This window comes from Sceloporus occidentalis, unplaced genomic scaffold (assembly GCF_023333645.1).
Source record: "Sceloporus occidentalis isolate IW3139 unplaced genomic scaffold, rSceOcc1.0.p SCAF_5, whole genome shotgun sequence".
NCBI lineage: Eukaryota > Metazoa > Chordata > Lepidosauria > Squamata > Phrynosomatidae > Sceloporus > Sceloporus occidentalis.
In genome coordinates this window covers 80606605-80616860 of record NW_028316985.1, presented here as the reverse complement: position 1 = coordinate 80616860, position 10256 = coordinate 80606605, and the positions used below count along the sequence as shown (strand labels likewise).

General features: G+C 43.1%; 1 pseudogene; it reads left to right on the top strand.

Annotated features, from left to right (window-relative positions):
* The first annotated feature begins 5418 nt into the window (after positions 1 to 5418).
* Positions 5419 to 10256, top strand: part of LOC149312369 (lysosomal alpha-glucosidase-like) — a 37102-nt pseudogene continuing 32264 nt past the window's right edge.

Sequence of the window (10256 nt, the reverse complement as noted above, 5' to 3'; positions counted from 1 at the left end):
GGCAACTGAAATACACACACACACACATGCTCACACAGAAAGGTAAGAATAAGATCCTCCCATTTGCTGTCTACCTTATTTTCATTAAGCTGTAGGATTTTTTTTTAAAAAGTAATACTGAGTTGAAAAAAAATGATGACACTCCATCACAAATATAATTTTTTAAAACAAAAACTTTGATTTCCTTCTGTATGAGTGGGGTAATATGCTTCTTCGGGAATGATCAACTGTCTTTATACATTAGATAAAACCATCTTCCATTGTCTGAGGAGAGAAGACAATTGTTGTTGTTTTTGTATCACTTTCTGTATTCTGTGCTCCAACTATAATTAAATATTGCAAATACAATTGCGATTTATGTTCCAGCATGTTTTTAACAGCAATACATCAAGTTATATATTACATTTAATACATTTCAACTCTCCCAAAAAACATATGCGTCCAATGAGGTTCCGGCCCAGAACTTGATTGCAGGATTTTTCTGCCTGAAGTGCTCAGTAGTTTTTGAGATTTCTGGATGCAACCTTAAAGCCCTAAATAAAAAATGCAAAATAGATACAAATGGAGTATACAGGCAGCTTTCTGTATCCACTGACTTTTTATCCACAGCTTGAAAATATTTCAAAGAATAAAGATAAATGCCACAAAGAAAACAGTGTTTTTCACATTGAAACATTTTTATAGAGATTATCACATGTGAAATCTGCACTGGTTTACGCGCCGGCTATAACCATCGATGACGGATCGCATTGTTCCATGCCCAGGCAGTAGGCACCCCATAAATATCCAACACAACCTTCTCCTGCAGCTTTTCATGAATGAAAAGCTGTGGGACAAGCCCAGGTTGGATACAGACTGCCTATTATCTGGGCATAGAGGATTGCAATAAGATCCATCCCTGATGGTTACAAACCACATGTAACCCAGCACAGATTTTACGTGTGATAATCTCCTATATCATGGACATCATTTTGCTATGCCATTGTACTTAATGGCATTTGAGATTTTGGTATCCATGGGTGAGAGTCCTGGAGTCAAATTCCAGAAGATGCTAAGAGTCCACTGTAGAGGTTCCACTACAAAATTCTCCTTTTTGTTCTCTCCTAAATATATACCTGAAAATGTTGTTGCTGTTTGCCTTCAAATTGTTTCTGACTTATGGCAACCTTAAGGTGAACCTATTGCAGGTTTTCTTGGAAAGATTTATTCTCAGGAGGTTTGCCATTGCCTTCTTCTGAGACTGTGAGATTGTGAGTTGCCCAAGATCAGCCAGTGGGTCTCCATGACCCAGCAGGGATTTGAACCCAGTTCTCTAGAGTTGAATCCCAATGCTCAAAGCACTATGCCATGCTGGTTGATGCCTGAAAATACCAATGCCTTATTCAAGGTAAAAATTGCCTGCTCCTTAATCCTGAGAACTGCAGCTCCTTTCCAGCTTTCCCTCTGTTTCTGAACTCAGGTAGTAAGTACAGCCCTTTCCTTCAGGTTTCCCACTCACTGGGCCAGTTTTTAATTGCAGCTTCCATGATCCCCTACTATTGGGATTGATAGGAGCTGTAAGCCAAAATCATCTGGAGGGCCTAAGTGCCCACACTGGTTCCTTAATAAAGTGCTACAGGATAAAAAATTTGCCAGTCTTTCCCAAGCCCATTCTTGAGGTTAGGCAACCTTTTAGGAAAGTATGGAATACAGCATGGGAGATATGGTAGGTAATCAGGGTAAATTAGGGAAAATTTTGCACCATGATCTTTATGAACAGAAGTCCTTTTTACTTAGGCATTAGTGGCTTTATACTTTTATCGGGTGTCCTGGACTGCAGCCAGCACACACAGACACACGCCAATAAGGAAGGCAATTAACTATGAGGCTAGCAGTAGTCCACAAACCTTGCAGGGAGAAAGAGAACAAGCAAACCGAAAGCCAAGCCAAAGTCAGGATAACAGAGGTCACAGTAATCAGTCCAGTCCAGGGTCAGGTCAGCCAGAAGGTAGCAAGAGTCCAGTCCATTCTGAGGTCAAGGCAACAAAGAGCCAGTGCAGGCAGCAGTCACACCAAAGAATCATGCAATAAACTCTGGCCCGGAGTTGATGTCTCTCTGCTCATCAAGTAAGGGAAACTCTCCCCCGTGCCACCTGAGGCTGATTTGCTAATTGCCTCTCTGCAATCCTCCTGGATCTACGCCTGTAAGCACTCTCAGCCCTTCTTTGCTTGAAGGAAGGCATGTCCAGGCATGATTTCTCCCCAGCGTCACCACTAGGCTGTTGCACCTCAAGAGGAATCCCACCAGCACTAGGACCTGGATGATCTTCCTCCTCTAGGGCTGGGAGATCAGGGCTGGATTCTAGCAAAGCAAGATTAACACCTGGTGTAGCCTCAACTACCTCTTGCACTGGAGCAGGACCAGCACCTGGTGTAGTCTCAATTACCTCTTGCTCTGGAGAAGCCCCATCCTCCTCCACCTCATCCTCCAAGACCTGATCTCAGCTGGCCATGACATCGGGTCATCTAGAAAGATTACCAAGTCTTTATGGCACAGAAAATTCTGCTCGTCAACCAGAATACATTCAACAGCTGAAGAAAGATGATTTCACTATGTTATTATTCTGGTAATTTAGCAACATAAATTAACAGACTCCCCCTAACATTACGTTTGTAATATGTAGGATTTACTATGAATTGTGGCATTAAAGTTTTTTTCTTTTATTAATACAGGATGGCTTTGTTTGTGTAAGCTCAAACGCAGATGTGTTCTGAGCATTTTCTATACACGATTTTAGGAAGAAGGGAAGGAACTGATATAGAATAAAGGGGGGGGGGGGGAGAGCATAAACAGCCTTAGGAAAATACAACATTAAGAAAAATTATCTACCGAAATATATTTATTGTGTTCAGTGCATCATTCTGTGATTGGCTGTTTGTATTTGGAAAAGGAAATTTCCCTTTATTTAGTAAGAAAAATGATATGTTCACAAGTAATAATAATAATAATAATAACAATTATTATTATAAATTTATTTATGTTTCCTGCCTCTCCCTGCGGATTGAGGTGGGATTACAACCAATAAAATGCATACAAAGTACAAATATAAAAACACAGTCAACAACAATAATACAGTGCGCCCGTGTTTTACGTGGGTGTGCCATACATGGCTTTCAGCATACCCTGAAAGCTGCACTGGAAGAACCCGTTGTGAGCTCTGGAAGAACTAATGGGGCGTGCGCCCATGGCATGTGTGTGCCACCATGTCGCCGCACACCACGGGAGCGAGCCCCATTACTTCCTATGGGGCTTATGCATATGCTGATTTCTATTAATTTTATATCCTGCAACTTTACCAAATTTCTTAAAAATCTTCAACATAATTGCACTGCTTTCTAATGGGTTATCGTCAAAATAAAATCATCGGCATAGGCTCTCAATTTATATTCCTCCTTTTCCAGTTTAAATCCTTCTAGACTTTTATTATCTCTTATATTATTTAACAAAATTTCCATACTTAAAATAAATAAGAGAGGGGAAAGCATCTGATTTCAATAGCTCATGGCACCTTCTTGTCTTTCTTTCTACCATGAGCTTTAAAAAAAAACCATTTCATTTGGCTCAGAATGTCAAGACTTACTCATCATCCATTGCTGCCGTCCATGAACAATAGCCCCATTTTTGCCTGTGACTTATTCTGAGTCAGAGCAAATACATTGTTTGGATACAAAGAGAGATGTTCTAAAAGTAACAATGGTTATCAAGCAGGATGATAAACATCTATTAGCACAGAATAACTTGAATGAATAAGGTTGTCTACTGTTCATTAGCACTCAGTAAAAAGAGATTTCATTCCAACAGCTAGTGAACGGAATTTAAACTCTTCTAGAAGCAAGGAGCTGTGATTAAAAACAGCATTCTGGAACTTTGGCATATTAAGAAAAAAACCTTACAAAGCCTTATTGCCTTGCATGTGCTTGTCAAAATAACCACAGAACACCAACATGGGAGAGAAGCCACAACTTTATTAAACCATTGGTAGGGTTGGCACAAAGCATAAGGTCAGGATCTGTGCAATCAAACAACCACCCTGTTGTTTGATTATCCAAAGCCGGGTCCCAACCCAGTGCTTGGGATGACCTAGGGGCTAAGGAACACCGCTTGAGCGCAAACCATGCCTTGCGTTCCCCAATTCACAAAGCCCCTAGTCACCGGGAGGCGCACCTGCGTTCTGGCCCCCGCAATGGCCAGACGCCTTCGCTCATCGCCCCCGGGTACCTTGTGACTCCCAAACCAGAACTCCATAGCCCTGGTACCACCAACGTTCAGATCCTGGCCTATGCTGCCGAACAGTTGTGACAAAAAACCACCTGAAACAGCGGTGGGCGGGTGGGAGAAGCTCGAAGCTCACTCCCTTCCAAGCTTGGCTCCGAGCAGCTCGAAGCCAAGCGCCGACTGAAGGGGAGAGGCCTCCGAGCAGCAATATATACTGCTCGGCCCTTCCCCTCTGCGTCCTATGCGGGGCCCCGCCCCCAAGGCCGAGCCCACCAATGGGCAGCCTTGGAGGACCGGAAGCCCCGCACCAGCAAGCCCGGCTCCCAGAGCGTCCTCGGGCCGGAAGGGCCGCCCCTTCCGGCCCTCCTAGCCAATCGAGAGCCGGGGCAAGCCCCAGAGCACACTGGGGCTTGTAGTTTTGCCGCGCTGCAGCGGCAAAGCAGTCTGCCCCGCGATCGGGGCGACTGCATTTTATATGATGAATTCTGAAATGATGTGCTAAAACATGAGGACTAGAAAATTCATAATCTGTAGACTACAATCCTATGCATACTTGCTTAAGAGCTGATTTGATACAGTAAGGTTAACTGTGAACAAGCTTGGTTTGGCTATTCAGCACCAATATGAATGTAATCTAGCTTTGTCAAGTGCTACTCCACTGCGTGACCTGAGAAAATCCCCATTATTAAATATGTAGTTGTCACAGTTTTATCCCACAAATTTAGACCAGTTGAAACATATTTCATAAAAGAGCTTGGAAATGTTATTTCCTATCATACAGCTCCCCAAATCCCCCAGCAAACATGGCCAGTGGCCATGCTGCTGGGTAAATCTGGAAACTGTGGTCCCAAAAGCATTTTCCCCCCTAAACTCTGGTCGCCCTAAAAATGCCTCCCAACTGGCCAGGTCCACACATCTTCAACTACAGAACTGCATCATTTTGATGTGCCCTTCAGGCTGTTCTATGGGCCGTGGTCTCAGCCTCTCCTATGTCCCCATTCCCAGTGAGAAAACTGTGAAAAATAATCAGAATTTGTTTGTAATGCAAAAGCCATTTTGTTCTTGGGATGAGGGGAGAGCTGCATTGCGCATTACATTCATGCGCCACAATAACCCATTTCAATAAGAGACAGCAGAGGTTCACATGAGGTGTGGCTGATTAAATGGTTGCTGGGAATTGGCATTTAAAAGGAGATCTAGATAAGGAGGTAAGGTAAAATGCCATTTTTTCCTGTTTGTAATCCTTTAAGTGTGAAGGCACAAGGCCTTTTTTTAACATTTAAAAGTGCTATGCAGCCTGCCAAAGGCAGAGTTATTTTGAAAGAACCAAGAAAGAACCAGCTTATTTTCAAAAGGTCGAAATGATTTTTGAAACAAATTAAGTGGCTGTTTAACTATTAGGAAAGGAATGAAATGAAATTGCAGTTCTAAGACCCACTTATACTGTATGTTTAGCAGTGCCTGAGGTGCCAGAACTATCTCATACGTAGGTATGGTGCTAATATAATGAACCACCCCAAGATACTGTTTTGAGGAGTGGTGAGGATCAGAGCAGGGCTGGTCCTACCATTAGACAGAGGGAGGCAACTGTCCCCATTAGCATATGCTATGGAGCAACAGTGGCAGACCCCACCCAGCTATTCCACCTGAATTATTCCCTTGGTATTCCATGTCTGGGTGAACAAAGTTGTGTGGGCCTCTGCTGCACCCTGTGAAGTACCCTGGTAGTATGGCATTTCAGTAGGAGAACAGTGAGCAGGCTATGTAGAAGGGTAGAAAGGACATGTGACCCAGTTAGAGTAAATTAGGGCCCAAACCGACAGGCCAAAATAAAGCTGCTTCAGGTCACTTTGAAGGTATGCTGTTTAAATAACGCACTCCTTAAGAGGCCAGAAGCTGCACCAAAGCTGTATTCCAGTCCTTAGAACTGGAGCATGGCTTTGGTGCAGCTCCCGGCCTCATAGGACGCATGTGTCATTTAAACAGCATACCTCCAAAGTGACCCAAAGCAGCTTTATTTTGGCCTGTCTGTTCGGGCCCTTAGTTTATACAAAACATGCTGTATCAACTGATTTATTGAAGGATGCATCAACAGCAAATGGGGACTCATGACAAAATTGTTCAAACCTGGTGGCGCAGTGGTTAAATGCCTGTACTGCAGCCACTCACTCAAAACCACAAGGTTGCAAGTTCAAAACCAGCAAAAGGGCTCAAGCTCGACTCAGGCTTGCATCCTTCCGAGGTTGCTAAAATGAATACCCAGACTGTTGGGGGCAAATTAGCTTACAGTTGTAAACTGCTTAGACACTGCTTAGGCAGTATGAAGCGGTATATAAATGAAGCTTATTTATTTCATGGGTGGGTGGGTGGAGGAACCAGCCTGAACATGAGATTTTTTCATGCTAATGATGGGGAGTCTTTGGTGGAATGGCTTGGAAAAGCTGTCAGCTATCCCAGTCCACACCTTCAAAGATATCACTCCTCAAATACAGAGCTGTCCAGTCTAGGTAGCCTGTCTGAGAGATGAAGAAGTACTTTAGGTGGGAAGATTGTATTTGAAAGTTGGTGAGTTTGTAATGAAAGGTTAATACAATAGATTTAAAGGCTATTGTCATTCACAGACATCAGCCCTATTTCACTTAGTAACAGTTTTCTGTGGGTTTTTTGGGCTATGTGGCTGTGTTCTGGAAGAATTTATTCCTGAGTCTGGGCTACAGATAGCCCCTGGACACCAATTTGGAACCTCAAAGCCCCCATCCCCACTATTTAAAAATTAAATTGTCACTATTTACAGATGATTTTTCATCCAAATGCTACACAAAAAGTCCTCCAAGTGCGTGAAGATGCATAAATTCTCCCCCACTCACCTCTACCCACCATCCCCAAATACCTCTCTTTTCATTGGAGGCTCTCTCAAAATGGTGATAGGAAGTGAGGCAACATCACTTCCAGTTACTATTTTGAGAGGGATTCTTATGAAAAATAGTTATTTTGGCATACTAGTAGATGTGACCTTTTCAAGATTTCGAGGATCTAGCCCCTACACAGTTGCCCAGCCTCATCTTAAATTAATCAGTTTAATAAAATTAAATTAATCAAAAATATCTCACTCTCATTTCCAGGCCTTGCCTCCAGGAGAATCAGTATATCCTGACTAACTGAACCCTCAGCTGACTGGTGGACCCAGATGTGTGTTGAGATCCACATCATCCTTCCTTATAACAGAATTTGGATTGTATGTTTTATTGTACCTCCTTTTTACTTCCATTTCATCAATTGCTTCTGCCATCCAGAGTTTATAACAAAACCTAACAGTGTCCTTTCTTTTCTTCTTTTATTATACTTAGGATATGAATCAACCATCTAATTTTCTAAATGGCCAACACTGAGGCTGTCTCAACTATCCTCCATATAGACCCAGTAAGTGACCTTGGAGCAAGGGCTCAGGAGAAGGGCATTATCTGACTCTGATGAATACTTGCATCATATTCATTATCAGCCTTCACTTACATAGGATGTAGCAACCCAGGATTAGAGAGTCAAATTGCCAAGAGTTTTTTGTTGTCTTTTGCCACTCCACCCACCCCTGAATACTTTCTCTGTTCACTGTAAGCTTAGCTGCAATCCTCATAGTAGCTTAGGGGAAACTGCATTTTTCCAAGTAACAATGGATAGCTGTGGCCCATTCCTGTGGTAATCAAAGCTATTTGGAATGGCTTAGTCTTGAAGGGACTTGTTAGGTTTACAGAAGACATATTACAGGTGGAAATGAAATCTGCTAAAAATGTTGATATGGATCAACATAGGGGTGATGCAGACTGGCAGCTTGGAGTGGCCTGAGGCTGCTCCAGCCCCAGTTGCCCCCCAACCAGCGTGGGAGCATGGTGACTACATGGCCTGGTCCTGATCCAGGTCACGGTGGTGATTCCACTGTCAGGACCATGTGGCACACTTGATCTGGAAATGACATGGATGTGGCCACTAGGTGTGGAACTGGAGCAGAGGTAACTACAGTTCAAGTGTCAGGTGTGTATAAGTCAGTATTTGGACATCTGATGCAACATGCACATTAGATGAAGTCAGTCAAGGGATGCATCATGGGATACAGTATGTTGCAATATGTAATGGGGATGAAACCAGCCAGGTTTCATTGGTGGCATGGCTGTCACATGACTTCACAGAAGACCACATATAAAAGGGAGAAGGTGACTATCTCCATTGTTGGTTGTTCGTTGGGTTGTTGTGGTCAGAGATTGGCAAACCACTTTGTTTGTATATAGAGCTGTGAGTATCCAAGACGGCTGTCTGGTACTCTATGAGATCTTGTATATACAGTTGGCTCTTCTTATACACAGATTTTTTATACACAGATTCAAGCATCCAAGGTTTGAAAATGTTCCAAAAAAAGTATAAATTTCAAATATCAAACCTTGATTTTCCATTTTTTATAAGGGACACCATTTTGCTATGTCATTATATTTAATGGGACTTAAGCATCCACAGATTTTGTTACACATGGAGAATCTTCTAGCTTGCAACAAGTGATTAAAGCCTTCATGTTTGAGAAAGCCTTGCTGTCCAGCAGTGTTATTTCTTCAAGCCAGGAGCTCAAGGCAGAAGCCTGTGTAGGAGGATTTTTTCCTTGCAACCCGAAGCCTTTGCCGACATCGCTCCAAGAGCCTTTTCATGGCATCCTGCCTGTGTGGATCAACTCTGCACATGGTCATAGTGGACACAGCACGTCTCTCTATGCCCCAACAGGTATGCCATGAAAGAATGGACTTTTCTTGCTCCTTTTAGTCCCAGCTTTTCCCAGCGGGGCATGCTCTCTGTGCAGCATTTGGCCACTCTGGGGGCATGCATTGTCTGCATGTCCTGCCCCCAAAGCAGCTGAAAGGTGTTCTTTCCTTGCCATCTGTTTCTGGCTATAGTTGCCTGTATTTTTTGAACTCCAGTTCTATCAGCATTCCATGGATTGTCATAATGAATGTCAAGACTTCAAACTTTACCGCTATAACACTGGGACTTCATGTTCAGTTGTTCCCAGCTCAGGAAGGGAGAAGATGAGGAGTTCATGAGTTTATCTGTTTCAAGATAAATATGGGCTCTGACATGATCCTGGCAATTGCATTCATCTGTTGGTACTGTTATTACATGATCGTATAATCCATGCTTTCCTCTGTGGAGAAGATATACATCTCACATTGCATGAAATTCCAGCCCACAAGCATGTAGGAACTGGGTGGAGGAGAACAAAAAAGACAGACGTTGGGTTTTCTCTGTTTTCCCTCACTTTTCTATCCTCTTGCATCTTTACAACCAGCAGAGACGGGATAAGTTCAGGGAGTCAATGTCATTTGCCCTGCATATGGGGACCACTTTCTCCATTCCAATGCAAAAATGTCAGAAGCCATCTGGACAACAGTCAGGTACTGTGGCAAAGTTTCTTACTTTCTTTTTACTATATCCCCCAGAATCCCAGCTCCCATAGCAATATCAGTTCTGTTGGATGTACTCCAAATAACTTTGCAAGGTCTGCCAGTTCTCTTTGTAGCTGTTCCAAATGGAAAATCACCACAGATGGAGTTGGGCTCATCATCTTGGACAATATAGCACTCTCATGCTCTGGATTGGCCTTACTTTCCCAGGCTGCCCTTTAGTCCTCTTAGACAAGGCTGAAGGGCTTCCTCTGTCCCCTAGGACTTGGACAAAAAAGGACATTTCCTTCTTTGGCATGTGTTCCTCAATTCTGTCTCACACCTTGGTTCCTCAGCTCAAATTCTGCTGATACCAGCACTATTTCTGGTTCATGGCTCCTGGGCCATCTCTGGCAGCTGCCCATGGCTCAGACTCCTGACTGACAAAGAGATGCAACCAAGAGAAAGTGCAGTGCTTTAAAGCATAATTGATTTCACTCTTCCCTGCCAAGAGTTCCCTTGCCCTAATTGTGTTTCTGGAAAATCATCTGAATCATGAACAGGAAAAAAATGAGAAAACACAG